This window comes from Lagopus muta, chromosome 5 (assembly GCF_023343835.1).
Source record: "Lagopus muta isolate bLagMut1 chromosome 5, bLagMut1 primary, whole genome shotgun sequence".
NCBI classification, from domain to species: domain Eukaryota; kingdom Metazoa; phylum Chordata; class Aves; order Galliformes; family Phasianidae; genus Lagopus; species Lagopus muta.
Genome location: NC_064437.1, coordinates 39,305,059 through 39,324,602, shown reverse-complemented (window position 1 = coordinate 39,324,602; position 19,544 = coordinate 39,305,059). Strand labels below are relative to the sequence as shown.

The 19,544-nt window shown below is 43.6% G+C and overlaps 1 protein-coding gene across 2 annotated transcripts in view; it reads left to right on the top strand.

Moving 5' to 3' along the window:
• RTKN2 (rhotekin 2) overlaps positions 1-19,544 on the top strand; it is a 189,228-nt gene that overhangs the window by 46,145 nt on the left and 123,539 nt on the right. Inside the window, exon 1 of one of the 2 annotated variants that reach the window (XM_048946439.1) lies at positions 18,529-18,644. The exons of the other annotated variant lie outside the window; for it this stretch is intronic. The gene's annotated coding sequence lies outside the window, so the exon portion shown is untranslated. Of the gene's footprint in view, positions 1-18,528; positions 18,645-19,544 lie in introns of those variants that run through there. 2 annotated transcript variants of the gene reach the window in all.

Below are 19,544 nucleotides of genomic sequence, written 5' to 3'. Positions count from 1 at the left end.
GTGTACTGCTTTCCTGACATTTATTGCCTCCTGAAGGCAGTTGCATTTAGCATGCTTTTCTTCTAGCCCCAGCCTTCAGACAGGAAAGCCTGGGCTTATCAAAGCGATGTTGTCTGGGTGTGACCTGTATTAAATCTGCAGCTGCCTGGAGAAGTTTTCCCTTAAGGGAATCTGACATATCAGCTTCTCAGATGTGTGGCTGGAGTTTGTACATCATCTCATACAGGGGAGCACATGTCTGTACCCCACTTCAAGTGGAAGGGCTGAAAGCAAGTTCTCTGCAAGGGTTTGTCTTTGTTACATTGATCATGTAATCAATGAGTTCATGATTAAGAAATCATTCTAACAGAGACAAAGCATCAGTGGTGCTGCACACCGGCCATTACCATTGGCATCAATGGCAGCTGCAGGTGCTGAGTATCACAGTTGTACATGGGAGTCTGTGTTTGGCCCAGGCCTCACCTCCTGCCAGGAGGGGCTTAGTGCATTTCCTGCTCTGAAGCCTGACGTTCATACCTGGCAGATCAAGCTGCACTTAGACCCAAGTTGTTCCCCTTGGCTGGAATTTTTTAATTAGTGAAATAAAGTTATCACACTGCTTTAAATCCAGTTTAACAGCAGGAAGAAAGGTTTAGCAAAAGCAAACCTTTAATAAGGCTTCATTTATTTTAACTACAATTCTCACCATCCCCTGAAGGTCATGTAGGTAGGCCAGCTTCTTCACATACCCTCAGTGAGTGCCTGCAACTCATCCAGGGTTCCTGAGCAACTGCCTTTTTTCCCAAGTTTGGTTTTAGGCCTAAAATGAGGTGCCAGCCTTGCCTCCTAATACCTAAATATGTTTTGAGAAGCAGTTCCACTGTAGCTGCTTCTGCTCCTCTTGTTTACACTTTTTCTGACTGATATGTTTTGGTGCACTACCTATGAGTTATTTTAGAGCACTCCAAAGCTGTACCAGGGAGCATTCCCAGGCGCTGGCACAAGCTACCAGAGGGATGTTTACAGCATCCTTGACTGTGCATTTAGGTGGTTCCACTGATTACCAAAGCCGCAGGTAAATCAGTCCTTAAATTGTTCTGTACATTGCACCGTGCCAGTGAAGGCAGGATTCAGTCACAGGGTTCAGCAGGAGCAAACAGATTGCTGAGCAGGTGAATGGAAGAGTAATCACTGGAAAACTTAAAGTTGAAATTTGATTTCCTTGCTAAATCTGGAGATGCATGGGTGCACTGTTCAGGGATGGGATCTGTGAGAGATCCCTGGTTTGCTGCTAGCTACATAAAAGTGCTATTAATAGTGAATTATTTTTAGAAGGGAAGCTGATATATTGTAAAAGTGTCAAATGATGATGATATGGTAGTTAGTATTCATAATGTGTGTTTGCAGCCTAGATAATTAAGCACTTCTAGATTTGCCAGAAGTTTCAGGTACACTCTTTCTGCAACTTTTAGTGCAGGCAAAATACCTGGCAGTACTTAAATAATTGAATTTGAGCAGCAACTGCAAATTCAAAAGAAATGTCTCTTGCTTTATTACAAGAGACTACACATGTGTTAAAAGAGTTTGGTCTAGTACATGAAAGCCAGATGTAAAAATGCTGCCTCCAGCTAGCTCCATCCCTTGCCAGCTGTCTGCTGTAAGTGCCTTTCCTCCCTCCAACTTCTGCTCAACTATCAAGTGACTGCTCATCCTCTCACCTTTACAGGCCTTTATCATGCTCCCTGACCCCTGCCCACTGTAGCTTGGGTCAAAACCTCCATTTCCATCCCAAACAGTACTATTATTTGCCTGCTATGTGGCCGTATATGGGTAGCATTGTTGTATTCTTTGCATGATTGTCTACAGAATGGAGTACCTGAGTATTTGTGGATCTGGAAGGGACCATTTTTATATGCACCTAACTGGCATGTTTATAGAGTGAGAACAGTATGCTTAGAAGCTACAAAGCATCCATGATATTTTTTATCCGAGCTGTTTTGGTCCAGAACTGAGTATGGTGGGAAGCTGTTTTCCTCTATGGGTCAGGATTTCTCCCTTACATCTGTGTCTGTTGTACTTGACAAATGACCAGAAGCCCCATAATGGCTCAGTCAGGTGAACAGAGAAGAGCAGCCCAGCTGTACTTTCCAAACAAAATGGAGTACCCCCAGGTGGTGTTCTGGGGCAGAGGTTGTACCTGGCCACCCTCACTCAAGCTCCACCCTGAGGGTCTTCTGAGAAAAGAAGTGGGAAGAACAGACTGCAGACATGACTGCTTGAAACCAGGGCTCATAGGTGGTAAGGGACCTATGGCAGGCCAGTGGCAGAGCTAGAAAGAGATCCTGTTGGCCTGATCATCTCTAATGGCATGACAGTCTATTTGTGCGAGAAATCTAGGTAGTAACAAAAGTAAGTAGAGTTACACTGAATTAAATGTGTCCCAGAAGAAGGCAACTTCTGCTCCAGAATCCTGACAAACAAACAAACCAGAAAACAAACTCCATTGCCCAGAAAACTTGTTTATGATATGTGTTTGTGCCTGGAAATAGTCCAAAATTAAGTGACAAATGTTTGGAACTGGAGTAGATGAAATGATGCCATGCCTCATTTCTGAGCAATGGAAACCTGCGCCAGTTTGACCACATACTGCTTTGGTTCTGTCATGGCTCAGAATTTCCATGCTGAGTTTTAGCCTAAGAGCAGCTACCACAGCCACATTTAAACACCTCTCAAAGATCTTTAGAAGATGCTACTGATCTCCAAATGATAGCCTCTTAGATATTATTACTGAAACTTTCTGGAAGCAGCACAATCCAGGAGGGAGCGATTCATCCTTGGAGTAACCCCATTTACTCTAGCAGTTTGGCCCTGAGGGAGCAGGAGCACTTGATGTCTGACAGCAGCCCCAAATGTCAGTATTTCTCCCCTTGCTCATTTGCTTATTTGCTGTGGTAGATTTCATGCCGTTATAAGCTGTTTATGTACAGCCTGATCAAAGCACTTAATGACAGGGTTAATTTCTACGTATAATGAGAAAGTCAAGACAGGAGACAGGTACTGTATAATCGAATTTTTCATTTTGGAATTTATTTCTCTTCATGTAGAGCTTAGCTTTGATTTTTATTACCATTAACGTCTGCATTTACTATTCTTTCTAGTCTCTCCGAGGAGCTAAAGCTACAGCGGAAATAGCGAAGGCACCAAACTGTTCCAACAGCTCCCATAAAAGTATGATGATAAAGTAAAGAGAGTCTGTAACTTCTCAGCTACGAGAGCTCAAAGTGCAGTTCGGTTTGGAGGACAGTTCTTAATAAAAGTGCTCTGCTTCAAATAGTCTGCTGAGGCCACTTATCTGTTTATGATTCTGTAGGTATGTGCGAAGGCATGGATGTTTGTGTGCATGTGTACGCAGGCTTGGGAAGAGCCATAGATTTTGCTAAAATCCAGAGATCTTACACTTAATGAAGTGTGTGTCTTCAGCAAGATTTTCCAGACATAAATGATTCCTCAAGGCATCCCTTTGAAAGAACTGATTGTGAAAAAGAAGTTAGGAGCCCTCATTTCCCAAAGAACAGAAGTGAGACATGGAGAGTTTGATCTGCATCTGTCCTGTTTGTTTTGGTTTTAATTTTTCAGTGCGCTGAGCACTGTGGATATTTCTGGATGTTCAAAAACGTAGGGGTACAATGATGGAGGCCTTAGAAAATATTGCTCTCATTGCTGTAGCTAGCTTGAGGAATTAGGCTGGAAGTGGAGACAAAATTAAACCTGGGCAAATCCAGCTCACTCTACATCCACTGTGTTCCTTTTTTTCAAGCACTCTATAAATTTTAGAGAAAAAGGGATTTGGAAGTTCATGTGATCTGTGAACCACTGTTAGGTAAGTTTCCATATAGCTGAGGTAGAAATCTTTCTTTGTGAAGAAGATGTGCACCTCTATTAGCACCACTGTGCAAGCTGTAGTTTGCAAATGTGGTGGGAGGCTTTGCTCATGCTAATTTGGGCTCAGTCATGCACCTTCTTTTCCTCTTTTACATGCAAATAGCAGCTGTGTCAGTCTCTGGGATGATTGCTTGTTCCTTCAACAGAGATTCCAGTGCATACCTTAAACCAGTGCATTTGTGTGTGGGTAGAGGTATATCATGGTGGTACAGTAGCTGACAAGGAAAGATCTGTGATGGAGGTTGGAACAAGTTAGTGAAATGGAGAAGTTTTGGAAGATAATGAGCTCTTCTGGTGTGTTTTCATTTGTCAACCCCCCCCAAAACAGGGAGTGGAATGGCAGAGGACTGAATAAAATGATGATCCACGATCCTGCCCCCGTCAAATAGAGGTGTCTTGATTGCCAGAGGGGTTCATTTCTTTCTTTTTCTTCATAGGGAGTCTCCCCATTTGAGTGCATCCTGGAATGCACCAAATTTGCCCCTGATTCACCAGGTCTTTCAAATCCATAAGGAACAAAGGGCTTGTGGACTGTCTTGGTGCAAAGTACATACAGTAGTGATATAAATCTCCCCTCCTCAGCCTTATAGGGCTGCAACACCCAAGGGATTGGGCAGCAGCCCTTGGGCTGGGGCAAGTCAGCTGCTAGCCTTGAAGCAGAATGTTATTTTCTCTTCTGTTTTCAGCACTTGTGGCAGCAATTCTCTCCAGCCTTTCCTCCTCTTTATGGCATTAGCCACCTGAACATAGCCACTACACGACTATGGCCTTTTCCTCTTCTGAAAGGCTATCCGTGCTTTTGTGTCACAAAAGTCAATGAGAAATGAATTCAGAGAAAATCTTTTCAATGGCATCACTCTGGATACCACTGAACTTCAATACTGAAGATAATGGGCATCGACGCCCTGTGGGCTGAGTAGTTTAAGTGCTGTATGAAAAGGACCAGTTTAAAAGGGTATTTAAGGATTTCAGAGCTTCCAGGAATTAGGATAATAATGTTTTTCTAGAAAAGGCAGCTCGGAAGAATTCGCTGTCCCTGTAAAGTTCCCAGTTGACTCTGTAGGCTGCTTGTAACAAGGGTTCTCCAAAGGTGGCAGCTCACCTTTCAGAAAGTCCAGGTTAGTGCTTTTTCTCCTTCAGAAAGGCTGCCATGAGTCAGAGTGCCACAGCAACGCCGTGCACAGCTGCTGCCTTGTGGGTCCCTGGCTTCCCTACAGGCCATAACTGTGCTTCAGCTCCCTTCTGACCTGCTTTAGAGTCTTAAGTATATCCCTTCTGTGAGTGTGCAAATGAAAGCAGAGTCAGGGAAAGAAATGTGTGTGGATGCTTTAATGATGGTGATGGAGTAAAAGTGATTCCACCTTTGCATAGGGAAGGCACATACACCACTCTGTAATCTTTCCTTGGGTCTACGTGCAGAAAGAGGCCGTGACGTGTCAAGTTTCCACTGACTTCAGATTTGGCAACGCTAAATTGAGTGGGTAATGTATTGTGATACAACAGGAGGAAATCCTGCCCCAGCAATGACAGTGAACTTTGGTTTTGATTTTGAAGGTATTTTAGGATTTCAGTTATAAAAATTAGTGGCAATCCCCCATGCTGAAATAATCTAGTTATTTCCTGTCGAAGACAGGCTTTTAAACAACACGATACTAGAAAAAGTGCTTTTTAAGTGGAGCTTTTCCTATTGCTGAGGAGCATCTTGAGCTATTGACCCCACAAAGTAATGCATGCATGTAATAAATTTATTCCCTGTCTATTTAAAACTTCCTTGTAACAATGTGGGTGGATCTGGTAATGCTGCGCTCCACCATAACAACAATTTATCTAAAGCAATTTGTCGCCTGGCCTAAATTTTGCAAAAGTATCCGGTCTTTAAAACCTCTGAGAAAGGGAGATATTTGCACCTGACATGTTTGCAAGTAACTTAGATCAGGTTATTGATTGGTCCTGTGTATGTTGTTTTCCAGTGGGAGGATGAGATGGAGAGGCCAATCCGTTACTGCAGCTATCTACCACTGGAAAGCAATAGTGCTAATGATACAGGTTTTCAATAGCTGATTTATATTATCCTGCAGTCAATAAGAACTCATGCTTTTGTCACTGTATTGTTTAAAGCAATGCTTTTGAGGACTGCAGGCCCCAAATCTGACCCTCTGTAACGGATCTCCTGTGTTACAAGGAGGTGAAAATGTAAAAAGCCCATCAGTGCTTCAGAGTACAGTCTGGACCAGCTCTTGCTCACTGAGCAGTAGGTTCTGAGAGCTCTGAGCTGGTATGAGCTCGTTCCAGTGAGCGATTCCTGCAAAGTTGAACTATTGCTCCAGTGACTGCTCCCCCACACTGTGCCACCCCGAGGTGAAGGATGACGGAGTTCCAGTACCATCCCTGGGCAGAGATTGCACTTAAAATCTCAGTGACTGACTGCTAATTTAGTGGTGATTAATGAGAAATGTGTGTTGGTGGTTACAAGTGAGAGGCAGTAACTGGATCTCCCTTCCTCCTCCTAGTGATGTGAGTACTCTGGGCACCGCAGAGGAGCTTCCCACTGAATGCGGCACAGCTGCTGAGGAGAGCATGGCAACAGCAAGACATGGCATTCACTGAAGAAAGCACTTGACAAGCCATGTGAGAACTAGCGTGAGCAGCCAGCAGGCACAGCCCCATCCTCTCGGATGTGTTTGAACACGATATTTGCCACATCAGAGAGGACTGGCATAGCAGCTCAACTCAGTTAGGCTGGCAGCTGCTCTAGGGATGCTGTGGGAAAGGGTGCAGGAAAAGGTGGAGAGTAGTCCTTTCCAGGCTTGATTGTCCTGCATTCAGGAGGTTGTATGAGGAGCCCAGGGAACAGACTCAGCTTTCAGCTTGGGCTGGAAGTTATGGCTGGGTGGCAGAGCAAATTGTGGGAAGGTGTGTGAGATACAGCAGGAGGCACTGAGCCACTGTGGGCGGTCTCCCAGTCTGGCCCCTGTGCTGGACACTGGAGTGGTTCCCCACAACATGTGCGAAGGGGAAAGGTTGTCTGCAAATGAGCTTTGCACTTGGAGATGAGAGCATAGCCTTAATGTGGAGGTTTGCGCATTAAGGTGCGCTGACCTGTTGGGACAGTTAATGTGCTTCTGGACTTGCACATAGCCTGTTTTCAGGGAAACATTTCATGCAGATTTGTAACATGCGATAGCTGCCAAGCATCTTTTACATAGTCACAGTCTAGTGACTGAAGGATCCACTAATTAAGAAGCCCTTAATTAGGCTTTTAAATGATAAACTGTAATAGCTCTAGTGCAGCTGTTGTAAACTATAGAGTAAATTATACCCAGTTGAAAGAGGCTTTAATTACATATTTATATAACAGACTTGAAGGACTTTGAAAGATAAAAGAATTTTTAGTGTCTGCAATTAAAGAAACAAGAGAGTAACAATAGGGCTCTTAAACCAATGAAAGCAAGGAAATTCAAAATTAATCTGCAAAGTCACGCTGGTACTTTGTTTTATGCTCATGGCATTCTAATTTTTGGGGTTTGTTTTTGTTCTTTCTGTTTTCATAATGCATGAGACAAAGAAGTATTGTCAGTCAAGAGTTTAGGTCCCCTGCTCTCACTTTCCTAGCTTTCACAGGTCCATGTGCAACCTTAGTGATACTTCAGGAAACTTTCCTTGGTTTTGTTTTTGCAGAAATTCCAGCAAGATTATCAATTACTTTTTCTCCTTGCAGCCTGGTTTACAGAATGGTTTGTTGAACACATGCCTTTGTGAAGTCAGCAGGAGCCCAAAAATCAGTTATACTGACCTTGAAGACCTTGTTCAGTCCAAGCTTAGCCTGCACATTGTGGTGCAGTTTTGGCAGCCATTCACTGTGCTGTATTTACCAGGTGGAGTAAAAGTCTGGATGTACCTGGAACTATTCAGCTATTTGGAGATGGTGCTGTGAGCTCCCTTTTTGCAGGATGCAGTGCTACTCCACTGAAATTGAAGAGAGTTAAGCCTTTGCTCACATTTAGGTCTGGACCAGACTCCAGTTTACCTATCCTTTAGACGTCAGCACTGCTGCCCTCTCCACAGCTCTGCCTGACTGCTTCTCTTGGTAACCTCACCAGTAGTCACAAACTTGCATGTGCTCTCTGCTTCCCTGCTTTACCCAACCCTGCTTGCTTCTCTTCCTTGCCACCTCTGATCACAACATTGATGCACAGCAGTGAATAAACACTTCTTTATAGAGAAAAATAAAACTGTCTCTGCTGTGCCATCCATTGCCTGATGGGTTTGCTGATCTGTTGCCAATTCTTTTCATTTCATAGATTACTGCTCCCCAGGACAAGAACTGTGTCTTTAGTGCCTGTGTGCCTCTGCCAGGTAGATGATATGTGCATTAGACTGCAAGACTGTAATGTGTAGAGAGCTCAGCTCCTTTACCTGCTCTTGGGGACCGGTCTTTACAACTGTAAGACTTAGCAGCCCAAGACAGCTAAACAAGGTATTGCTTTTTGCTTATTCTAACCACATCCAAGCATTTTTATCTGTAAGTATCACAGCAAGGAAAGTAAGGAATGCCACTCTCACAGTTAATTTTTATGGCTGATTAATTAGCCCGAAGAGTATTAAATTGTGCTAATGTAGTTTGCCTCTTCGATGCTGTCTTTTGACTTCAATGGAACTTAGTACGTGCTTAAAGTTAACTACATGCCTAAGTGCTGTGGTGAATCGGGGCCTAGGGCATTAATTAGAACTTGGCTCAGATTTACTTTCAAGGCTTTTCTCTCTCTCTCTTTTTTTTTTTTTTAACTCTTCAGAGCTCAGCAGTTTAATTGGTATGCAGATGATCCCCTTTATTGCTGGTAGAAGCCTCTGTCACTGTTCTGAAGGTACTCAGACATCAAGGCTGGTACAGTGGGCAGGAAGAAGCCCCCCCTGAAGGCTTTCAAGCTTTGTAGGATATAATGATGTATGAGACAGGGATTCCTTTGGAACCTGAAGAGAACATGACAGATAGAATAATATGGGAGGAAAACATTGTCTTCACAATTGAGACTGATGGTCTCATCTTGTCTCCTTGTTATTGTTACCAACCAAGGCTGAGATGAGCTTTCTTACGAAGAACTTCATTTCATGGCAGGTCCTATATGTTGGACGCACTGCGCTCAGTGGTAGCTTTCCATCCAAGGTACAGATACTGACAGGCTCTGAGGAACTCTTTGGGATGGTGCTTTAGCTTAAAACCTAAAATTCCTTCCAGCATTCAGATGCATTTTGTCAGGAGTGACAGATGCAATTTGATAATCTTTTACCACTTTGCCTGTCTATCTCAAACAGCTAGCTGGAGGGGAGAAACCCAGAGCTGTTGGGCACAGGAGTGTCAGCTTTATGAGTCAGCTTTTCTCACACTTTATTAATTTCACTTTCCAATGGTTAGTGAATGTTTGGAAGAGACAACTGATTTGTACGGATCTGTGTAGGATGGAGCAAAGCTGGAACTAAGAGAGCACAAGTTGACAGCAGTGCAATAGCTCTAATTGACAGATACCAAAGGCACTATTTAAAGCAATTTTTCTTCTGCTGTTAAAGTTAAAAACAGCCCCCAATTTGTCCTCAGATTCCAACGTTAAAAAGAAATGTTTGCATGTATATTAATTTAAAACGGATTAGCTGGAATATTAAGTGCTCCTTTTATGTACTTGCATTTTCAAGTTAGATGATCCAAGATGCTTCTGTGCAGGGTACAGGAAGATGTCTGCTTCTTAACTCCTCCAGAGTAAAAGCTGTCTTTCAGGGGATACTTTGCACATGTGAGATTTGCGCTAGTGTGTTTTGGCACTCCCAATTTCATCAGAAATGCATGTCAGCGAACCGGAGGCAGAAGGATTAATACACATGCTTCATGTTGTGGGTGCAAAAATGCAAGTAGAAATTACACCCATCATTGGAAGGTCTAGGAAAATATGCCTTCCTGAATGTGAGCAGGACAAATTAGGAAATATCAGATTTCTTTTACAACTGGCTGCTACTCTTTACATTTCTGGAGAACTGGGATCTTGCTGTTAATCTTACAAAAATAGATGCTGTGGTGAAGCCTCAGGCATGAATAAAATTGGATGTTAATCTTAAAGCAGATTTTTTACAGCTATGCACTCAGAGCCAGTGAATCCAAATGATTTTGGAAACTCTGTGTTTGTTACTTGCTTAGATCAAAGTGCTGTGGGGAAAGAGGTCAGCGCCCAGGTATATACTGTAACATTTGAGGGTCCTTAAAGTTGAGCAGATAAGGGCAGCAAATATTAAACATCTCTCGCTTCACACAAATAATAGGCAGAGCTGAAAAAAGCCTGCTGACAAGAGGAGTGGGTGTTGGTGGGTGACTTGCTGCAGTTTTAGAGCTGTTAAGTGTAGGTTTTTTAGCATTTTCATTATTTAAAAGTAGAGTGGTAGTTTCTTCACTCCCTCTGAAAAGTTACTAATTTACTCTGAAATACAGGGTAACCCACAATGATTTAACAGATTTGTAATGTGCTTTAGAGTGATTTCAAGTAACAGACGCCCTCCTTCTCGCCAAGTTTCCCACCGTCTCAGCTCTGCCCCCGCTCCTTTCTCTGTGTACATCTGCACCAAAATGCAAAGCAGGGGCTGCCCCACGTGTGACTTTCATCTGCCTAGTTCCAGTGTCAACATGCTGGGCAGCGTTGACCACTCATGCCAATGCAGATTGGCCTTATTCCCAGTGTTCAGAAAGGGGCTGAGTCAATAACGTTTGGATGTTGGAAATCCCATCATAGAGCATGGCGTGGTTTGAAAGCACCTGCCGCTCTGCTAGTACCACTGCAAGCAGACAGTCCTTCCTGCTATGCAGACCTTTTGCCAAGTAAATGGGCAGTACCAGTGGAGCATGGCATTGGACCATGATTCCAGGGAATCCAGGCAATATCATCATCTGCAGACCTCTCTGTCTGATTCAGTGAAAGCAGCTGAGCTGTGTTCCCAAATGGCTCCAACAAGACAGGCTTTGTGTGGAGATGAGGCACTCAAAATGTTTTCCCTGGCTGTCAAGCTGAATGGATCTCAGACAGCTCATGCTCTGACCAGTTCATGCCTACCAATTGCTTGTGTTCAATAGCCATGCCTATGGAACTATGTTTAAGCTAGAAGCCCCCTAGCGTGATAATATTTGAATATAATGGAACCTTGCTGAAGAGAAGTTGGCTGTGAGCAGTGAGCAGTCTCTGGTGGTTTGTGGTAGGGAGTTGGGACCTGGGGCTGAAGCCACAACCTCCAGGACCGAACCGCAGAATTTACACACTCCTGCCAAGGCCTGCCAATTTGTGTTCCTAGCTAAAGGTCTGTGTCACCGCTGTTTTGTATGCTACTGTCTTTGCTGTTTGAGGGAGGAATCTATTTTATTCAGTATAGCAATACTGTCTAGCTTACTTTAATTTTATTAGCTGCTGATAATGTGTTATTATTTAGTGCATCCATGAGCTCGTTTAGTGTCAATAACCAAGGGCAGAAATACTTGAATGGCAGCCTAGATGGAGATGCTTTCTCTTCCTCTATTCCTCATGAGAACCCACCTGCAGTACCACATCCAGCTCTCACACCCCATCACAAGAAACACAAGAGCCTGTTAGAGTGGGTCCAGAGGAGGGCCACAAAAATGATCAGAGGGCTGGAAAGCCTCTCCTATGAAAAAAGCCTGAGAGAGCTGGGGTTGTTCAGCCTGGAGAAGAGAAGGCTCCAGGGAAACCTTACTGCAGCTTTTCTTAAAGGAGGCTTATAAGAAAGATAGAGATAGACTTTCTACAATGGCAGGCAGTGATAGAATGAGAGAGAAAGATTTTAAACTAAAAGCAGGTATATTTAGATCAGATAATATAAGGAAGAAATTCTTTATTGTATTGGTGGTGAGGTACTGAAACTGGTTGCCCAGAGAAATTACGGATACCCCATCCCTGGAAATGTTCAAGGCCAGGTTGGATGGTGCTTTGGGCAACCTGGTCTAGTGGGAGGCCTATGGGGAGGGAGGGCGGGGGGGGTTGGAACTAGATGATCTTTTAGGTCTTTTAGGTCTCTTCCAACCCAGACCATCCTGTGATTCTATGCTGAGGTTCTGGAGTACTCCAACGTTTCTTTTGCCTTTCTTACTTTCCCTGATCTAGAAGGTCAGGAGAAGGCTTATCCACTCATAACAAATGATTCAAGCTGCATGAGACTGAAAGGTCACTGTAAGTTTCTGTTACTCTCCTGGTGTGACTGGTATAAATCACATCTTCTAGCAAACTTTAGGGAAGTAAGCTTTTGTTACAAGGTGAGAAGGTGAGATGGTAAGTTAGTGCTACTGACATCTGTTGGGTAGAATATTTTATTGTGAAACCATACTTGTTCTGGATGCTCAGTCAACTGCTCTTGACCTGGGAGCCTACAGTGTAGATAAGTGTGGTCGTGAGGCTGAACAGATCTCAGCCTCAGGGATTCATACATGCAACTCTCCTTGATTTGAACTGGAGAAAGGTCAGAGTTTGTTCACTTTCATGTTCTGTAACTGAGAAAGATGAGTTCTCTTCTAGGGAAGCAGTAATTCCTTCCATTCTTCACAAATAGATGATGACTAAAGAAGGCCTGAGCTGACTATAGATATTCTTACATTTACTCGAAATGAATGTAGCTCATAACTCTTATTTTAGCACCAATCTGGAACACTACTGTGAACAGATTTACAAAGTCTGTGTGTTTCTTACCTTGACATTCTGGTATTTATACTCATTCTTGCACTGATACTTGGGAGTTTAATGAAGCAAATGCCTGAAAGGTGAGTAGGTTGATAGTTTCGTATACAAACCTCTTCCTTTTGTGTACTCCATAATTTTCTTTCAGTTCTAAAGTATGATTTTCTTCTTCTGATACTAAGGAGTGAGGCACTGGTGGGTTTTTTTGTTGTTTGTTTTTGTTTGTTTTTGTTTTTGTTTTTTTTCTTCTAGCATGTGTGTCATCAACTGTTATTAACTTTGTTCTAGTTGCAGGGTCGTTTGTTGCTGGATTGAAAAAACTTACTGACTTCAACCATATGTTTCTAGACTAGACACTTAACAAAAACCTTTACTGCATTTATAAAATGAGCAGTTTTAATCTGAAAGTCATTGAGAGAAACCAATAAAGAACTTCCTTGATGTGATTTCTGGACTTACTCTGTGGAACTGTATCACATGTTTTCAGGTATTGGACATAAAGGCACTTGAAAGGATAAGGAATGTTAAATGTAGATGATAATGAAAATATTATCAGTATTTATAGATCAGGCAATAATGTCAGTGTATTAATGTGATATGAATTATCTCTTTGATTTCATGGACAGTGCTGTGCTGTATATAGCTCACTGCAATAATGTCATCCCTGGTATACACAGTTTAACTTTTAGAATGTGTTAGTAATCTATCTGCCTTGAAATGCCTTATGAAAAGTATACTTATTATAGAACACATACAGTTGCTATCTGCCTAGTGCTATCTCTTATAGCAACTTAAGCTAAGAGAACACATTTGGAAAAAACCCTCTTCCAAGCAGAGAAATTTTTTTGTTATTGTTGCTTTTGAACTGTTGCTGGAAACATTCATCAACAGTTAGAGATGTAGTCTTTCAAGTGGACCTCCTTCACTCAAATTATATACAGATTGCCAGATTCTTCAAGCCTGTGGTCATGTCAGGAGTGTGAGGAGAAAGATATTAGCCTTTCTTTTAATCACTAGATCTTTGGAATAGGTATCTTGTTCATTGAATTGCCTTCCTTGTCATCTGTCACCAAATAACATCTTTGTAGAACTGCAGTAAGAGGAAGGAGAGAAAATACTGGAAAGTATTTCTGCAATTGGAAATGGGCTTGGCATATTTTCACCTTTCTGGAAAATAAATGCTGGGTTTGGTTCTTTGCTTTGCAATCCCATTTTTCATGCTGTTGAGTACTGGAACTCAAGAATAGTTCCAGTACTATCTTACTTTCTTTTCCAAGGAAAGAATAAAGGTGAGCACTGAGTAAACTGTGAATTCTTTTTGGATCAGACTTCACGAGTTCTGTTCTGACACACATTTTGGTGTTACTTTTTCCTGGGGGACTGTATTCACAAATTCTCAGAACATATTCTTCCACTACAACTTCACACAATTTAGTAAACATTTGAATAAATTTCATACCATCTTACTGAAGGAGGCAGAATACTTATTTCTTGAGTAACTGAGCTTAAATTAAATGCTCATAATAATTAAAATTATAGATTAAAATTAGTGGCTTGCCATTCTATTGCAGAAGTAGGTTGAATGAAAACCTCTATCAAAAATTAGAGCTTAAACACTGAATTAAGATACCGAATAATAGTGTGTCAGGTGTATAGTCTTCTATTCAGGACAGTATTGTGACCAACCAAGTGTTGCACCTTGCTTGTAGAAGCTCAGGAAACACTGTGATACTTGGGCAAACATAGTGCAGCCTCAGCTGTAGAAATGTTACCTCTTTTTGAACATGATATGCACAGTCTCTTGGTATATGGAAATCTGTCCAGTGTTTAAGGAGCTTGATAGTGTGGGAGACAGCCACAGATGCTCTGTTAGTATACCTGAATGCTGAAGCATGGGGCAGGATATAGCTTCTGTTCCCTTTTGCACCTCTGAAATTGGTGTAATATGAATTAGATTGTCATCAAATTTAATGTAATTTCAATTTAATTTGTGAAGCCCAGTAAAACAGAAATGGCTCTACATTGGTGCTAAAACTTATGCCACCTGTATTAAATGCATGAGCAGCAATCAGTATTTGTGAAGACAGTGCTTTCCCAGAAATATTCATGTAAAACTTCTAGGTGAAATCTGACCAAATTCGGATTGGTACCTGCAAAAATGGTGACCTCTTCCCTTCGTAGTTCAGTTTTCCTGTTGACAGTACCCCTCCACCTAGATTCCCCCCCAGGCAGCTGTAGTGAATGGATCTGACCACAGAGGGAATCTGGCCCACTGAATTCCTTTTCTTTCTGTGCAATTGAATGAAAAGTGTGTGTCTTTTGAAGAACAGCGACTGAAAGAAATATTAATGACTGCTGAGACGTCTACAGAAAAGGATAAAAAAATTACTACAGCAGGGAAGACAAAGGGGCTCTGTTAACTCTTTCTTGTAGGTTGTATATGTTAATAGTAACGACTGAAGTTTCGTATTTTTGCAGGGAAACACAAGGCTTTGAATTGTATTGTTTTAATTCCAGCTAACTGAATGAATTAACTGGAAAATCACACACAGTGCTTTGATTGTCTAAGTCTCTGTATGTGAGGCTTTGGGAACAGTCTGTTATTAGAAAAGAACAGCACTAACAAGAAATCAGCCAACATATAATTGCTGGGTTGAGGGACAGTTTGGGGAAAGCTGATATTTATTTATAAATTATGAAATAAAAAGCACATAATATGCAGGTCATCTCTCACTGCCTCCAACTTCAGATATTACTCATCCGCCTAAGCTTTGTGTTCTACGGGGCACTGCTTCTTATAACCACTTCAGGAGTTGAAACCACCCACACGTAGGAAAGGAGATGCCTGGACCTTTGTTACAATGGCAGTTTTGGCTATGAGACTGCACCAAAAGACATGACTTTTCAGTTCAAGGACAGGATTCTTGGCCAGAGAGCTGCTTTATGTGTCTAAAATACACACAAGCCCTTGGGACTCTATTTAGGTAGCCTAAATACTGGTCAGTGTTTCCTACTGACAGCAGTCATCTGTCCAGTACCCTAAATAAAATCTGAACTAAAGCTTAAGAACAGCTTTGGCATTCATTTTAGCGGGATGTTCAAAAGCATTTCCTTCCCATCAGTTTAGGAAGGAATTATGCAACTTCTGGTGGTCCCTTGTGCTTTTCTCTGCCAGCTTAGTGCTATATGACCTTAGAATCACAGCCGCTTTTGGAATGTACAGAGAGGAGGAAGGTGGTGGCTAGGCTCACCAAGAGGCTGGAATGTATTACATCCTCAATAGTTTTAGCTATCAAATACCTGTTCCTGCTTCTCAGGGGGATGGAACTGTGGTTCTTTCATTTGTGAGCTTTTCTCTAGGAGAAGAAAAAACTACTATTGTTGGTCCAGCTCTTCACAGCTATACAGTTTCCTCTCATTTCCAGTCGAGCTAACAAACCAAAATTATTAGGCTTTAGCTTTCTGAAGCTTTCTAGCTTTGTGGAAAGAGTATTTTCTTCTCCATCTTTCCCTTAGAATTAGAAGAGGTGACTTCCGGGGACACACACAGCCCTTCTCCCTTTCCTGGCCACCCTCTCTAGGGGCAGCTGTAGGTGCTGGTAGCTGTGGTACTCACAGTCAGATGCACAGGGCATCTAATCCTCTCTGCTTCAGAGGTGCCTGTTGCAAAGCAGGTGCACTGACACCTAAGCAGTTCCTCACATGGCCGTGCAACAAGTGGGTGGGCAAGGTTTGGGCCTCGCCATGAGCTGTGTGTCCTGCAGACCAGGAGGCCCTGCGGATGGACAGGTGCACCATTACCTGGGTAGATGGCACTGCCGGACCCAGCTTTGGGCTCACTGAGCTGCTATGTACAGGTGATGTTCATGCTGAATGAACAAATTGTACTGTTACACCATTCAAATAGCGTTCATGCAACTTTTAACTGGTAGAGACTTTATTTTATGATTTCATCTACAGTTAAAAACTTCTCTATCCACACCATTGGGTAGGCTTTCTGTTTATTCCTGAGCAGCCCTGCAGAGTTACAGTGAGGCCCAGGTGAAGTGATGTGAAAATTCGATCACTGATATTGGCTACCTACCTAGCGGGTACAAGACCGTGTTGTGTCAGAAGGTGCTTGAGAGGTGGAACTGGGCAGAATTTGACTTTGCATAGCTCTTGATAAGAGCTGCTAAATATCTCTTTAACTGTTTTTCGGAATTTGAACATAATTTTCTCAAATTAGTTATTTTTCGACAAAAGAATACAGCTGCATTTATGGAAGATCTTGACTTTTACAGTGTAAAACACGCATAGAGTTTACCCTCTGTATGCATGTTGTCTGCATAATTACCAACAGTTGTAACAAAAAAATACGTTGTGTTATAAGAGCTTTCAACAGAAATTTAGAAAATACTGAAGCTATATGCAACAAAAGAAAAATTAAAAACAAGAGAACTTGGAAAATGTGTACACTTAGGAAAAAAAAAAATCATTTTAAATCCTATTCTATTATTCTCTCTCTGATATTAAAATCTATACAAAGCACTATTAATTTCCTTCAGCTCAACATAAGATAATTTAGAACTTCCACCCTGCTGTCCCCAGCTTTGAAGGGAAAAATCTCAGCAGTCTTCATCTGTGTCTTACAGAAAGCCTCAGTACAACTGTTGCACGTACTGAAAAAGCCGTTCTCACTCAGGAGCAATTCACCTTCCCCTCTTCTTCCATCAGGACAAGGAAAGTTACGGGATTAAATGATCCTTGATCATGAAAGCAATCGCACTGGAGACACAGAATGCATGTCTGTTCAAATGCTGGTAAGGACACAGCGCTTAGAGATAACAGCACAGCTCTGCCAAGAAATGCTGTCCTACAGTGAGGTCTGTGATTAAGTTTATCGAAGGAAGGGATCTTATTTTTGCCTGCTGCAGACAGAGGGTGCATCTCAAAGCAGCATAAAGTTAAAGATAGACACGGTGTCTTGTTCAGATCACGACACAAAGAAAGATTCCGGTTAATTAGTATTTATTCTTAGTTTACAGTTACTCCGTTCGGCTTGAGCAAACAAGCAGGAGTTGGAGCCCCATAGAATTGCTTCTCCTAAGTGAGAGATGATCTCCGTGCTGCGACCACACTCGGGATCGGACTGTCCCTAGGCTAGCACCGCTCCTGGGCTCCGTCAGCCAAAACGCCGCCCATTCCTGCACGGCCCCGCTGCCACTGTGTCACAGCGGCCACGCCGGTCCCCGCGCGGCCCCGACGTTCGTGGCTGCAGCCCTGGGCCGTCCCGGTGTCTCCGCTGCGGGCGGCGAGCTTTCCCGCCGCTCCTTGGAGGCTCTCGGTTCCCCTTTTTCACCACCGCTTTCCGTAACACCACCACGGCTTTTACCAGCAGCCACCAGACAGCCGCCGCGCGCCCGTTTATCTGACACGGAGCTATTTTTGCCGCGAGGTCTCCCCAGCGCTTCTGCGGGCGGGCGGGAGGCAGGGAGGCACCCGGCGGGCACGGGACCGGAGCCCCTCCTTCCTGCAGCTGCCGTTCTCATTTTTTTTACACGGATTTCTCCCTGTGGGCGCTCAGGAGCTGAAACGTTCCCGGCAAGGTCTCCTGCTTCTTTAGGCAGGGTGAAGCAGCCGTTTTACGGGCGCCACACTCCCCGTGCCTCCCCTCCAACGCCCGAGCAGAACCTTGCCGCACTCGGCACCCCTCCCACTCGCCACTCCCAGCACAGGCAGCTCCGCGGCGGACGGGCGCGGGGCCTCCCTCCTGCAGCCATAGGGCGCCGCCTTTCCCGCTCTGCGATGCGATTGGTCAGCTCGGTCCGGCGGGCGGGCCGCGACTACCAACGGTTCCGCGAGGTGGGAGCCTCCCAGCTGGGGCGCGAGGTGCGCGTGGCGGTGCTGCGCCTCAGGGCGGGCGCGGCTGGAGGTCACACTGTGTGTGATCTGTGACTCTCTTCAGAGATTTTTTGGGGGAATGTCTGCTTTAAAACCTCGACGGGATTGGGATTCCTTTATCTTAAGGTGGCGTTGGTCATTCTCTTTCCTTACCTGTCTCGAGTTTAGGTACACGGTTTAACTGTGCAAACACAGCTGTGTGTTGCCCTGAGCTGTGCTGCCCTTTGCAGGGAGCGTGCTGAGGAACCGTTAATTTAAACAGAGCTGAAATAGCCCCCCGGGAACTGTGGTTTCCAGTGCAAGGTCACCTGCAGAGGGGAAGAGGGCTTCTAAGCTTGGATGTAAGCAGAATTTGTGGTCTTTCTGCCTCCAAAGGGTTGAGGGTAGTCTCTTGGGGGGCGAGGGAGGTTGGGGGAAATGAGAGTATTTACTAAGGGCAGTTTAGCAGTAGGCTTGTAGGGGAGGTGAGTTGGGGCTGTTTTGTTACTGCGTTAATGGTGCATTTTGCAGAGTAGCACTTCCAGGGCTGCGCCAACCAGCCTGAGCCAGGAGCAGCTGCAGAGCAGCTCTGCCTCAGCTGTGCGTGCAGTTCCTGTGCGGGAGCTGGAGTGGATGAGGTGCTGCTTTTAGCACACGGGAGTCTGAAAGTAAAACCAAAGCACATGTACTACTAAAAGCATCTGCTCCAGAGCTGCTTCTTCATAAAGCAACCTGTGAAAAAGAGAAGCTGGAGTATGTTTTGTTCCTCACTAAATTATGGGAGTTTTGTTTTTCTACGTCTTAGTGAGCTGACAGTAAAGGCCTATTGAAATAGCTAAATCAGAATTGGATCAGGTGTTTGCCATGTCATACTGAGTATCGGCAGCAAAGCATTTGGCTCCAACAGTGCAGTTCCTTGAGATTTTGCGATTTTGCACATGTGGACATGTAGTCTCTGTACCGACTTTGGTCTGACCACAGGCTGTGGGTACAGTATCCTTATGCTACCCTTACATATGCAAATATATGGGCTTAAGGATCGTTAAA